General features: G+C 42.1%; 1 protein-coding gene across 1 annotated transcript in view; it reads left to right on the top strand.

The window, feature by feature from the left end:
- Window positions 1–2,481: 2,481 nt before the first annotated feature.
- Window positions 2,482–15,366, top strand: part of LOC112252693 (non-muscle caldesmon) — a 59,072-nt gene continuing 46,187 nt past the window's right edge. The window contains exon 1 of the mRNA XM_024424157.2: window positions 2,482–2,624. The gene's annotated coding sequence lies outside the window, so the exon portion shown is untranslated. The remainder of the gene's footprint in view (window positions 2,625–15,366) is intronic.

The raw sequence follows: 15,366 nt of genomic DNA, 5'->3' as shown, positions 1-15,366 counted from the left end.
ATCTGTTTAGCATATTGGGAGGGTACTGTGTATGTACTATAGGCCTACACATGCACTACATGACCAGAAGTATATGGACACCTGCTCGTCCAACATCTCATTCCAAAATCATAGGCATGAATAGAGAGTTGGTCCTTCCTTTGCTGCTATAGGAGCCTCCACTCTTCTGGGAAGGCTTTCCGCTAGATGTTGGAACAGTGCTACGGAGACCTGCTTCCATTCAGCCACAAGAGCATTCGTGAGGTCAGGCACGAATGTTGGGTGATTAGGCCTGGCTTGCAGTTAGCGTCCCAATTCATCCCACAAGTGTTCGATGGGGTTGAGGTCAGGTCTCTGTGCTGGCCAGTCAAATTCTTCCCCACTGATCTCAACAAAGCATTCCTGTATGGATCTCACTTTGTGCACAGGGGCATAATAATGCTGGAACAGGAAAGGGCCTTCTCCAAACTGTTGCCACAAAGTTGGAAGCACAGAATCGTCTAGAATGTCATTGTATGCTGTAGTGTTAAGATGTCCCTTCACTGGACCTAAGGGGCCTAGCCCGAACCATGAAAAACAGCCCCATACCATTATTCCTCCTCCACCAAACTTTACAGCTGACACTATGCAGTCGAGCAGCTAGCGTTCTCCTGACATCCGCCAAACCCAGATTCGTCTGTCGGACTGCCAGATGGTGAAGCGCGATTCATCACTCCAGAGAGAACGCATTACCACTGCTCCAGAGTCCAATGGCAGTGAGCTTTACACTACCCCAGCCGACGCTTGGCATTTACGCATGGTGTGCGGCTGCTCAGCCATGGTAACAGATTTCATGAAGCTCCCGACAAACAGTTATTGTGCTGATGTTGCTTCCAGAGGCAGTTTGGAACTCAGTAGTGAGTGTTACAAACGAGGACAACACTCTGCGGTCCCTTTCTGTGAGCTTGTGTGGCCTACCACTTCGTAGCTGAGCCGTTATTGCTCCAAGACGTTTCTACTTCACAATAAGAGCACTTACAGTTGACTGGGGCAGCTCTAGCAGGACAGAAATTTGACGAACTGGCTTGTTGTGGCATCCTATGACTTTGCGACGTTGAACGTCACTGAGCTATTCAGTAAGGCCATTCTACTGCCAATGTTTTTTTAATGGAGATTGCATGGCTGTGTGCTCAACTTTACACCTGTCAGCACCGGCTGTGGCTGAAATAGCCGAATTCACTCATTTGAACAGGTTCCACATATTTTTGTACATATACTGCATCCTTTGAATATGATTGCTCTTTTATTTAGGTGGACAGAGGAGTTTCAATTAGCTATTGACTGTTGGAGTAGTAACATGTCCTTGTTTGGTGGGAGGCTACTGTAACTCTGTTTTCTGGCAGGAGAGAGATGTCAGCTGTTGGAAAGGGCTTTTATAGACTCTTTTATTTACTCATACATTTCCGCGTGGTTCAGATTCTTTTTAGATTACTGCATTGACTTCCCATCTCACTTAATAAAACTCCTTTTAAACTGATTATATTGCCAGTTTGCAAGCACAGTATAAGTAAGCTACACGGTATATTTATTTGTTGGTACATTTTCTGACAATCACATTAGTTATTGGTCTTGCAGCACTCGCCACTCTAATTAGTTTGTATATTCTGACCTGAAATAGCTGCATCCAATAGCTGCCAGTATGGTTAGTAATTAACTATGTAATTATTGGCCTACAGCTTTATTGAAAGCAGTAATGGTTCCCCCAATACCCTTTGAATTAGGTATTAGCTCTTAAGGATGGTCTCCCACCTATAGTCTGCCTATCCATTTCTAAAGTATGAATCAGACAACATTCCCACCTGGACGACATCATGGTTCCCTCCCTTGTTCTCTTTGCCCTGCCACATTTTTGTACATTTCACATCTGTCACATACCAATGCTGCTATATGAAAGCTACAGCTCCAAGACTAATGGCATAGTGCCAAGTTTCGTCACATTATTTCGCAGTATTTGTTGAGAACAGCCGAAGTCTTTCAATATTGTTTTCTAATTTATTTCTTCAAAAACACGATTTGTCATTTTTTGGTGAAGTTTAATTGTGGAGATAAGGTGGCAGGTAGCCTACCGGTTAAGAGCGTTAGAACAGTAACAGAATGGTCTCTGGTTCGAATCCCAGAGCCGACTAAGTAAAACAATCTGTGGATGTTCCCTTGAGCAAGGAAGTTAACCCACTGTTCCCCGGCCGTCATTGTAAATAAGAACTGACTTGTCTAGTTAAATAAAGGTTAAATAACAAAAAAATAGATTAATTGCTCTGGATAAAAGCACCTGCTAAATGACTGAAACATATATAAGGATGCTTCATCATATTAGAAAGCAATAGTTACTTTTTTGTAGAAGAAAAATACATTACAACTCTTTATTATTGCTTTTATCGTGAGCGTTTCATTATTAGGAAAAGCCAACCGTCTCCGATACACATAGATGACCACAAGTAGAGAGAGAAATAGCCAATGTAGCCTAAACATCTTAGAAATGTGAGCGGGACAGGAGGAGCCAAAACTGCACCATAGCCAATGGATAAAAGCTCAATTGTTTCAACTCTCTCCGAAGCTTCTGACATCGAACATAAAGAAACAACTGAACTTGGCTTTCTGCAGGACAGGTACGTTTGAATTAGATATGAACTTTACATGTATTCATTTCACACGCGAGAATATGTGCCACAACTCAGTTGCCCTGATTTTGTGCGCATCCCATTTTCCAAAGAAATTCGAGGCTTTTTGCAAGCTAGGCTGCGGATATAGTTCAAGAATAATACGTTATACCCCATAGTATGAAATGAAACGATTTCACATAAAATGTTTCCCATGTTTACTGTACGTTCTTTAAATTGATAATTGCAACACAGTTCTACTAGTTTATTGACTCAGTAGGGTAACGTTGGATAACTAGTACCCCTTAAGTACAATTTCCAATTGCTGCGGAAAAAAAGCAAGGTTTGGTAAAACAATATATAATTTAAAAAAAAGTAGATATCAAACAAACTATGAAGAAAAATAAGAGGGCCCCAACACACTCACCTTAAAGTTGACTGCTTTATTAATTAAAAACGGATTACATTTATTTTATTTTATCTCTAAGCAAGTCGATTATTTATCTTTAGACTCCCCTAATGGTATACAGGGCCTTCAGAAACTATTCATACCCGTTGACTTATTCCACATTTTGTTCCACAGCCTGAATTCAAAATGAATTAAATATATTTAAGTTGGTTATTGATCATTGCTAGAAAGCCATTTTCGAGTCTTGCCATAGATGTTCAAGACAATTTAAGTCAAAACTGTAACTAGGCCACTCAGGAACATTCAGTGTCGTCTTGGTAAGCAACTCCAGTGTATATTTGTTTAGGTTATTGTCCTGATGAAAGGGGAATTTGTCTCCCAGTGTCTGTTGGAAAGCAGACTGAACCAGGTTTTCCTTTAGGATTTTGCCTCTGCTTAGTTCTATTCTTAGTAATAATGGACTGTTTCTTTTTATCCTAAAAAACTCCCCAGTCCTTGCCAATGACAAGCATACCCATAACATGATGCAGCCACCACCATGCTTGAAAGTATGAAGAGTGGTACTCAGTTACGTTTTGCCCCAAACATAACACTTTGTAATCGGGACATAAAGTTAATTTCTTTGCCACATTTTTGGCAGTTGTACTTTTAGTGCCTTATTGCAAACAGTATGCATGTTTGGAATATTTTGATTCTGTTCATGCTTCCTTCTTTTCACTCTGTCATCTAGGTTAGTATTGTGGAGTAACTATAACTTTAGTTCATAAAGCAATCAGAACAATCAATCCCTAATACATCAATTGCTTAACTCATATAGTTATTAACATACTAAACTCAAATCAATCCTTCAGTTTTAAAAATCATTCAGTTTCCAAATCATACTCAAAAACCCAATTAATTATCCTACCAAAATTTAGAATGACATTGCTCAGTGATTCAAATTGGTCCTATCACTTAAAGTAAAAATAACCTCAATTTAACAACATTGGCAGAATGTACATTTATATTAACATCCAGTGTAATTATCCCATAATTCTACTATTAACTTTTTTATCACGATTATAATACAGAAATTAACCACACCTATCACATCCATTAAACTCTGTAACTGTTTTAAAGTTACCATTGGCCTTGGGTGAATTCCTGAGCAGTTTCCTTCCTCTCTGGCAACTGAGTTAGGAAGGACGCCTGTATCCTTGTACTAACTGGGTGTATACACCACCCCAAGAGTAATAAATAACTTCACCATGCTCAAAGGGATATTCAAGTTTTTACCTATCCACCAATAGGTGTCATTCTTTGCGTGGCATTGGAAAACCTCCCTGGTCTTTGTGGTTGAATCTGTGTTTGAAATTCACTGCTCGACTGAGAGACCTTACAGATAATTGTATGTGTGGGCTTCAGAGATGAGGTAGTCATTAATAAATCATGTTAAACACATGCAACTTATTATGTGACTTGTTAAGCAATTTCTTTGCAATTTTAAATTCAGGCTGTAACACAACAAAAAGTGGAATAAGTCAAGGGGTGTCTACACTTTCTGAAGGCGCTGTGATATAAAAACATTTAAAGACATTTAATTAGATAATATTTATATACCTTTTTATAAAATACTAAATATTAAATCAACTTACTTCAGAATCATTTTATTAGATGAGACTAATTGAGCAAGAGTAGTGGCAACCAGGGAAAGTTTGACACCTCTATATTGATTGTTATGACTAAATAATGCTTAATAATGACAAGGGAAATGATATAAATAGGGGAGGAGAGTTTTTGGTAGCAAGTTAAGAAACAATGAAGAAACGTTTATTTTCATATTCTTTAGATTCTCAAGATTTATTTGTCCCTTATTCAATCTGAATATACTTAGAGAAAGAATAAATGTACATCTTTTAAAACAACCATTTACCAAAGATGCTAACTGCATTCTGCATTCCCTTCGAAGGGAAGAAAGACTTAGGACTGGATTCAAACAGTAGTGCCGAAGATCTGCATTGTAGCGCGGTTGAAATTTAAAAGTCATTTTCAACTGAGTCGACATATGCACCGTTTACCGTGAATGCAGTCTCAGCGAACGCGGAAACATTGCCTTTAAATTTAAATCACGCTATAACGCTGATCTTCTGCGCTACTGATTGATTCCAGGCCTTAGGCTATTTTAGCCTTGTAACTGCGCCATGGTCTCGACTGCTAAACTAGATCACATGCCTCAGACACCTTGTGAATCATCAGAGACTCTTTGTTTTTGAAGCTTGGTTAGTAAGAACTCTTATTCCAGACATGATGATGAGCATGAAGCCAGTCTGGTGATATGAAAGCAGCCACAGACAGTCTCAACTTGTTTGAAGTATTTTCTTGGGCTTTAAAGGCGTGTAATTGAAGGCCACTCTCTGCATTCATCACCCCAGTTATAGTCACGTGCACACATTCACACACACACACACACACACACACACACACACACACACACACACACACACACACACACACACACACAAACCAAGTGGAGCCCATTGGAAATATGTGACCTGCAGTACAAAACTGGATGGCGAAAAGAAAGAAATGGTAAATCGAGCATTCCTCAATCATGAAGTAAGAGTAAGCTGAAACCCATGGATTTTGTTGATTTAAGTCTGTGCAAGTATGCCTTAAGTAGCCTAGCTTGCAGATGTTTCGCCAGCCAGTAACATAAAATCAAAAATACCTAGGAATTACACCACACAGTACCAGTCAAAAGTTTGGATACGCCTACTCATTCAAGGGTTTTTCTTTATTTGTACTATTTTCTACATTGTAGAATAATTGTGAAGACACAATGAAATACCACATGTGGAATCAGGTAGCAACCTCCCAAAAATGTGATTCTTCAAAGTAGCCACCATCTGCCTTGATGACAGCTTTGCACACTCTTGGCATTCTCTCAACCAGCTTCACCTGGAATGCTTTCCAAACAGTTGAAGGAGTTCCCACATATGCTGAGCACTTGTTGGTTGCTTTTCCTTCACTCTGCAGTCCAACTCATCCCAAACCACCTCAATTGGGTTGAGGTATGGAGATTGTTGAGGCCAGGTCATCTGATGCAGTACTCCATCACTCTCCTTCTTGGTCAAATAGCCCTTACACAGCCTGGAGGTGTGTTTGGTCATTGTCCTGTTGAAAAATAAATGATAGTCCACTAAGCACAAACCAGATGGGATGGCATATCGCCACAGAATGCCGTGGTAGCCATGCTGGTTAGGTGTGCCTTGAATTCTAAGTAAATCACAGACAGTGTCACCAGCAAAGCACCCCCACATCATCACACCTCCTCTTCCATGCTTCACGGTGGGAACCACACATGCGGAGATCATCCGTTCACATACTCTGCCTCTCACAAAGACACAGCGGTTGGAACCAAAAATCTCAAATTTGGACTCATCAGACCAACGGACAGAGTTTCACCAGTCCAGTGCATATTGCTCATGTTTCCTGGCCCAAGCAAGTCTCTTCTTATTATTGGTGTCCTTTAGTAGTGGTTTCATTGCAGCAATCTGACCATGAAGGCCTGATTCAAGCAGTCTCATCTGAACGGTTGATGTTGAGATGTGTCTGTTACTTGAACTCTGTGATGCACTTATTTGGGCTGCAATTTCTGAGGCTGGTAACTCTAATGAACTTGTCCTCTGCAGCAGAGGTAACTCTGGGTCTTCCTTTCCTGTGGCGGTTCTCATTAGAGCCAGTTTCATCATAGCACTTGATGGTTTTTGCGACTGCACTTGAAAAGTTTCATGAAATGTATCCGGATTGACTGACCTTAATGTCTTAAAGTAATAATGGACTGTCGTTTATCTTTGCTTATTTGAACTGTTCTTGCCATAATACAGTATGGACTTGGTATTTTACCAAATATCTTCTGTATACCACCCCTCCATGATTGGCTCAAACGCATTAAGAAGGAAAGAAATTCCACAAATGAACTTTTAACAAGGCACGCATGTTAATTTAAATGCTTTCCAGGTGACTATTTCATGAAGCTGGTTGAGGGAATGTCAAGAGTGTGCATGTAGTGTATTTTTTCCCCTCTCCTTGTGGATTAGAAGTTCTCACATCTGCTTTACCCAGGCCAGTGTGTGTGTGTGTGTGTGTGTGTGTGCACGCGTGTGTGTGTGTGTGCACGCTCTCTCTACCCTGACCCAGGCAGCGAATACTATAATTTGACTTAACACTCTGTTTGTCATACATTAAGCAGACGTCCTGCAGTGGAAAAGCTGTGTGCCGCAGAGTACATGCCAAGTCAGGCTCCTATTCCTTAGATGGTAGTGGTTATGGAGACCAAAGCCAGTGCCTCATTGTGTATGTGTGTGAGCCGTTGAGCCATCGTCTCCTGATGAACAATGAGCTTGTCTCCTGGGGACCAGGAATGGTTTCTGGCTACAACTATCTCTCTCTCCTATAGAAGATCATCCACTTTTCTAGTTAGTCAGTGACTGTGAGAAAGGTATTTGTGAATCTCATTGGAGAAACAGAGCACAAGGCTGTCTCTTTCTGATATATGTGTGTCTGTGTTTTTGTGTCTTAGTATTCTAACCTGTGTCAGTGTTAAAACGCTTGTCTCCTGGCTGCCATAAGACTGTGTAAAACCACTGAGCTAAAGCCAAGGCAGTTGCTCCAGGAGCTAAACCAAGACTTCAGGTCTCAGCTAAGGTTATCATGTGAGTGTGTTACACCTCAGTGAAACTCTTCAGCTTCTCTCACCAGTATTGGGAAAGGGGGATACCTAGTAAGTTTCAGAACTGATTGCATTAAACCGAAATCCGTCTTCAGTGTTTAACCCAACCACTCTGAATAACAGAGGTGCCTTAATTGACATCATCGGTGCCCGGGGGGCAATTGTTGTTGGGGGTTAACTGCCTTGCTCAAGAGCAGAACAAGTTTTTCACCTTGCTGGCTTTGTGATTTGAATCAGCGACCTTAACCTTTGGGTTACCTGCTACCCGCTGTCTCATTGTTTCACTGCCATAAGGTCAGCTTAGAAATGTGAATTGAATGACATGTTTAGATAAGGATGAGATGCTGGCACCCCCCTTCCGTACGGAAAGCTGTACACATTGTGCTGATTGAAACAGTTGTGTCTGCTTATTACTGTTTCTCGTCACCAGAAAAATTAAGATCCATCCCGTTGTTTTATGGGAAAAAGTGCATTCAAGTTAAGCGTTAAGTCAAGTTGAGCATGCATACAAACACAGCATTCAACTAAAACTCCAGACTTGAGTCATGTATAGAGAGCAACATTGTATATTGCCAATAGTATCATGTTTCCTCTGTCAAAATCTGTAAATCCTTTTTGCACAAATTAAGTTTTATGATATTCTGTCAACTGGCGTGGCAGGGTGTGAAAGCTGATGTGAAAGGCAAACACCCGACACATTGCACCAATAGGGTTAAAGGGATACTCTAGATTTTGGCATTTTTACTAGCTTTAACACAAGCACCTGAAGTCTATGGTAACTGATAACATGCTAGTAGATACCATAGACTTCTAGTCATTGCGCAAATGCTAGTTAGCATGGGTTCACGAAACGACCTCTAACTTCCTTCATACATAAAAAATGGCATCGAAGAGTTCATCTGACTCTGGGGAAGTAGATAAATGGCATTGCCAAAATCCTTTAACCCACTTGTTGGGAACTGTAACGTGTCTCATATAGCGAGCGTTACTACACTGCCCTCTCCGAACGGGAAGGCACGTCCCCGTGCTTCGACTACTCAGCTCCCTGACATGTTTGGGCCATGTGTTCCCGATGGCGTAATAGCCTCCATCCCACTTCTGACACCAGTGCAGCAAACAGCAAAGCAGGGAAGTGAACCCAGGTCGTTGGCGTCAATTCCCACCCACTTGGTGGGAATTGTAACATGTCTTATATAGCTAGGATCGCTACAATATTATCATCTTTAGAAATGTAATAAGGATGCTGTCCTATAATACACATAATGTACAGTATAGAGGTTGACTGATTATGATTTTTCAACGCCGATACCGATACCGATTATTGGAGGACCAAAAAAAGCTGGTACCGATTAATCGGACGATTAAAAAAAAAATGTATTTGTAATAATGACAGTTACAACAATACTGAATGGCCACTTATTTTAACGTAATATAATACATCAATAAAATCAATTTAGCCTCAAATAAACAATGAAACATGTTCAATTTGGTTTAAATAATGCAAAAACAAAGTGTTGGGGAAGAAAGTAAAAGTGCAAAATGTGCCATGTAAGAAAGCTAACGTTTAAGTTCCTTGCACAGAACATGAGAACATATGAAAGCTGGTGGTTCCTTTTAAAATGAGTCTTCAATATTCCCAGGTAAGAAGTTTTAGGTGGTAGTTATTATAGGAATAATAGGACTATTTCTCACTATACGATTTGTATTTCATATACCTTTGACTATTGGATGTTCTTATAGGCACTTTAGTATTGCCAGTGTAACAGTATAGCTTCTGTCCCTCTCCTCGCTCCTCTCTGGGCTCGAACCAGGAACACAACGACAACAGCCATCCTCGAAGCAGCGTTACCCATGCAGAGCAAGGGGAACAACCACTCCAAGTCTCAGAGTGTGTGACGTTTGAAATGCTATTAGCTCGCACCACGCTAACTAGCTAGCCATTTCACATCGTTTACACCAGCCTCATCTCGGGAGTTCATAGACTTGAAGTCATAAAAAGCGCAATGCTTGACGCACAACGAAGAGCTGCTGGCAAAACACACGAAAGTGCTGTTTGAATTAATGCTTACGAGCCTGCTGCTGCCTACCACCGCTCAGTCAGATACCTGTATGCTTGTATGCTCAGTCAGATTATATGCAACGCAGGACACGCTAGATAAACTAGTAATATCATCAACCATGTGTAGTTAACTAGTGATTATGATTGTTTGATTGATTGATTGTTTTTTATAAGTTAAGTTTAATGCTAGCTAGCAACTTACCTTGGCTTACTGCATTCGCATGACAGGAAGTCTCCTCGTGGAGTGCAATGTAATCAGGTCGTTAGAGCGTTGGACGAGTTAACTGTAAGGTTGCAAGATTGAATCCCCCGACCTGACAAAGTAAAAATCTGTCGTTCTGCCCCTGAACGAGGCAGTTAACCCACCATTCCTAGGCCGTCATTGAAAATAAGAATAAGTTCTTAACTGACTTGCCTAGTTAAATAAAGATTCAATAAAGGTGTAAAAAAATAAAATCGTTGTCCAAAAATACAGATTTCCGATTTTTATGAAAACTTGAAATCGGCCTTAATTAAATCGGTCATTCCGATTAATCGGTCGACCTCTACTTTTGACCACATACCAATGGGCACTCGGCCCTGTTCAAAAGAAGTGCACTATAGGGTGTAGGGTGCCATTCTAGACCCAGCATAGAAAAACAACACAAGCAAATCAGCTGCCCCAGAATTTCACCAGACACAACACGATTATGAAGGCAAAAAACAATGCTGTACTGCATGCTGCTCTGATGTGAGGTGGTGTCAAAATGAAGGATTTAGGGCTAGAGGACTTGATCAGGATGGACAGATTGGACACTGCCTGAAACACTGTAGTGGATTCAGCACAAAAGCTCTAACAGGATAACTGATCAGTGGAGGCTGGTGGGAGGAGCTATAGGAGGATGGGCTCATTGAAATGGCTGGAATGGATTAAATGGAACATTTTCAAACACATCAAACATATGGAAACCACGTTTGACTCCTTTCCAATCATTCCATTCCAACCACTACAAATAGCCCGTCGTCCTATCGGCCAAATCGGTGTCCAAAAATACAGATTTCCGATTGTTATGAAAACTTGAAATCGGCCTTAATTAATCGACCATTCCTATTAATCGGTCGACCTCTAGTACAGTATGCTAAATACATCGGGCTCCTCAGTGGCGCAGCGGTCTAAGGCACCGCATCTCAGTGCTAGAGGCATCATTACAGATGCTGGTTCGATTCCAGGCTGTACCACAATAAGCTGTGAATCCCATAGGGCGGTGCACAATTGGCCCAGCGTCGTCTGGGTTAGGGTTTGGCCGGGGTAGGCCGTCATTGTAAATAAGAATTTGCTCTTAACTGACTTGCCTTGTTAAATAAAAAACATTGGTGACCCTTTACTATTTAAAGCATGAATGAAAATGTAGTGGTTTCAGATTGTCTGGAACTAATTTTTAGCCACATAGTCAGCGATTGATGACTATATCATGACAACATCTATAAACAGTAATGTGATGTCTGATCATGTCTGGTGCATGAACCTGTCAGAGAACAGTGGTGGGCTGTGGTGGGCTGTCAGTAGAATAGAAAGTTGTCTATAAAAAGTTGTCTATTGAATGGGTCTAATCTTAGGGAGATTAGAGTGAGTGGCATTTTATTCTTTTATTTTTCTTATTTCACCTTTATTTAACCAGGTAGGCCAGTTGAGAACAAGTTCTCATTTACAACTGCGACCTGGCCGAGATAAAGCAAAGCAGTGGGACACAAACAACAGAGTTACACATCGGATAAACAAACGCACAGTCAATAACACAATAGATACATCTATATACAGTGTGTGCAAATGTAGTAAGATTAGGGAGCTTTCCAATCTTTACGGATCTCAGACGATACGAAAGAGAGGTTGAACAGGCTAGTAATAGGGGTTGCAACAATTGCGGTGGATAATTTTAGAAAAGAGAGGGTGCAGATTGTCTACCCCAGCTGATTTGGAGGGGTCCAGATTTTGCAGCTCTTTCAGAACATCAGCTATCTGGATTTGGGTGAAGGAGAAATGGGGGAGGCTTGGGCATGTTGCTGTGGGGGGTGCAGAGCTGTTGACCGGGGTCGGGGTAGCCAGGTGGAAAGCATGGCCAGAGAAATGCTTCTTGAAATTCTCGAATATCGTAGATTTATCGGCGGTGACATTGTTTCCTAGCCTCAGTGCAGTGGGCAGCTGGGAGGAGGTGCTCTTATTCTCCATGGACTTTACAGTGTCCCCGAACTTTTTGGAGTTTATGCTACAGTATGCAAATGTATATTTTTTAAAGCTAGCCTTTTCTTTCCTAACTGCCTGTGTATATTGGTTCCTAACTTCCCTGAAAAGTTGCATATCACGGGTGCTATTTGCGGGCTACTGCTGATGCAGTACGCCACAGGATGTTTTTGTGCTGGTCAAGGGCAGTCAAGTCTGGAGTGAACCAAGGGCTATATCTGTTCTTAGTTCCACATTTTTTAAATGGGGCATGCTTATTAAGTTGATGAGGAAATTACTTTTAAAGAATAACCAGGCATCCTCTACTGGCAGAATGAGGTCAATATCCTTCCAGGATACCCGGGCCAGGTCGATTAGATAGACCTGCTCGCTGAAACGTTTTAGGGAGCGTTTGACAGTGATGAGGGGTGGTCGTTTAACCGCTGACCCATTGCGGACGCAGGCAATGAGGCAGTGATCGCTGAGATCCTGGTTGAAGACAGCAGAGGTGTATTTAGAGGGCAGGTTGGTCAGGACGATATCCATGAGGGTGCCCATGTTTACGGATTTCGGGTTGTACCTGGTGGGTTCCTTGATAATTTGTGTGAGATTGAGGGCATCTATCTTAGATTGTAGGACGGCCGGGGTGTTAAGCATATCCCAGTTTAGGTCACCTAACAGTACAAACTCTGAAGATAAATGGGGGGCAATTAATTCACATATGGTGTCCAGGGCACAGCTGTGGGCTGAGGGGGGTCTATAACAAGTGGCAACAGACTTATTTCTGTTGCATATTATATCTGTTACTTATTCCAGACTTATTTCTGGAAAGGTGGATTTTTAAAAGTAGAAGCTCGAACTGTTTGGGCACAGACCTGGATAGCATGACAGAACTCTGCAGAATATCTCTGCAGTAGATTGCAACTCCACCCCCTTTGGCAGTTCAATCTTGGCGGAAATCGTTGTTGTTAGGAATGGAAATGTCAGAATTTTTGGTGGCCTTCTTAAGCCAGGATTTAGACACGGCTAGGACATCAGGGTTGGTGGAGTATGCTAAAGCAGTGAATAAAACAAATTTAGGGAGGAGGCTTCTGATGCTAACATGCAGGAAACCAGAAGTCAACAAATGATAGTGCCTGGGGAATAGGAGTGGTACTGGGGGCTGCAGGGCCTGGGTTAACCTCACCAGAGGAACAGAGGAGGAGTAGGATAAGGGGACGGCTAAAGGCTATAAGAACTGGTCGTCTAGTGCGTTGGCGACAGAGAATAAAAGGGGCAGACTTCTGGGCGTGGTAGTATAGATTCAGGGCATAATGTACAGAGAGTATGGTAGGATGTACAGTGGAGGTAAACCTAGGCGTTGAGTGACGATGAGAGAGGTTTCGTCTCTGGAGGCACCAGTTAAGCCAGGTGAGGTCTCTCCATGTGTGTGGGGTGGGACAAAAGAGGCATTTTGAGCGGGACTGAGGGCTCTACAGTGAAATAAAACAAAATAACTTGTCAAGACAGCAGTATACAAAGCATATTGACATTAGAGAGAGGCATAAAGCAATCACAGGTGTTGATCTGAAGAGCTAAGACAACAACGGGTAAATGGTAATGAATGGGCAGAGCGGGTCAGTTAGATACATACATGACCCGAGTTCAAAGCTGGGGCCGACAGGTAAACAAAATGAGGTACCGTGTTATTGAAACAGTCCAGGGGGCATCAGATGTGTAGCCGAGTGATCATGGGGTCAAAAGAGAAGCAATAGGTGAGTCAGGGTGCTGTTTGGTAGTCACTACTACGCTAGGCGAACAGGGGACACAGAATAGCCTGTTGAGATCACGTCGGCAGTCCAGTCGTGATGGATCGGCGGGGTTCCGTGTCGACAATAAAGGGTCCAGGCCAGTTGGCAAAGGAGGTATTGTAGCCCTAGAATTAGCTGGTACATGGGCCTAGCTGGAAAATGGTGTCATTCATCAGACATCATTTTACCATCAGTGCACGTATACCACATATAAATAGAATAACTGTCCCTTCTAGTTTTGCTATGTTAGAGACATAGAAAGGCCACCATGTCCCAGACAGATGTCTATTAGCAGACATGACTAAATCACTAGGATACTAGTGGCATGAAAAGAAGCCCTGAATTCTGTGATTTCTCACTTCCCCCATGGGTGACATCACAGTAAGACTCAGAACAGATTATGTGATGGATAGGGATACAGAAATAGATTCAGGAGCCCCTAAGGTCCCTTTGGAGCAGAAGAGGACGTGGTAGATACTGTAGATGTTTCATTTGCACAGTCAGATATGTCATCCATTACTTATGACCTAATTAGGCCGACTTTCTTTTATTTACTCTACCTTCTTTCCTCTCCTGCAGCTTGTAGACACACAATGGCTATTAGCATTATGGAAAACTGATTCTTTGATCATCACGGAAACAAAAGTTGTTCCTGGATCCCATCTTGTCTCTGGCTAGCTGGGGTGTGTCCCAAATGTCACCCTATTCCCTACATAGTGCATTCGTTTTGACCAGAGTCCTAGGGGAATAGAGTGCCATTTGGGACACAGCCCTTGTCTCTGGATAGCAGCAGCAAGCAGGTATTTGCTAGGGTAAACCATGGTTTCTGTATTCTGTTCCTGTTCATTCCCAGCTACGCTAGCTACTACGACACAACTACCATCAACTAACATCGCCTCCTGTGTCTGTGTGCTTCCTTAAAAGGAGGAACAGTACCGACGCCTTCTCAGTTGATGGGATGTGGTTGGAACAGGGAGTACACACATAGCTTCAGCTATTTTTATTAGTTTAGACTTGATGGTGACGCCAAGGGAAACTCCAACGCAAGTATTTGAATGGAGCCTCAGCCTGCTATCTGGACACCAATGTCACAAGACTCATTAGGAGTGGGAGGGAGAGCTCAGTTTTCTGTTCCGTTCCAGCAAATGTCCCAGTCCCTGTGAGTGTGTGTTTGAGTGTGTCCCAGTTGTAAAGGTCAATCATGGCAACCCAACATCATCGTCACAGACAACAGAGGCTAATGACTGATATTTCACCAGCTCAGCTGCAGCTGGTCTTTAAGGGTAGACTTATTTTGTTGAGAGGAAACTTTGTCAGTTTTGAGTGAGTGAGTGAGTGAGTGAGTGAGTGAGTGAGTGAGTGAGTGAGTGAGTGAGTGAGTGAGAGTTGTGAAAGTAGAAAAGCCAGGTGGAGAGATCACTGATTACTTCAAGAGATCTCAACAAAAATGGACAGAGTTCCCTACAGAGCATTGTCTGATGAGGGTATGTTTAGACCAAAACAACAAACTATGTTTAATCCTAATGTCAAGTGAATTGTTTGTCACATTCTTATGCAGTTCCCTGCGTGGAAGCGTTCCCACTCC

This window comes from Oncorhynchus tshawytscha, linkage group LG06 (genome assembly GCF_018296145.1).
Source record: "Oncorhynchus tshawytscha isolate Ot180627B linkage group LG06, Otsh_v2.0, whole genome shotgun sequence".
Classification (NCBI taxonomy): Eukaryota; Metazoa; Chordata; class Actinopteri; order Salmoniformes; family Salmonidae; genus Oncorhynchus; species Oncorhynchus tshawytscha.
Note: the sequence above shows the minus strand (reverse complement) of the source record. Positions and strands in the feature narration are given on the sequence as shown.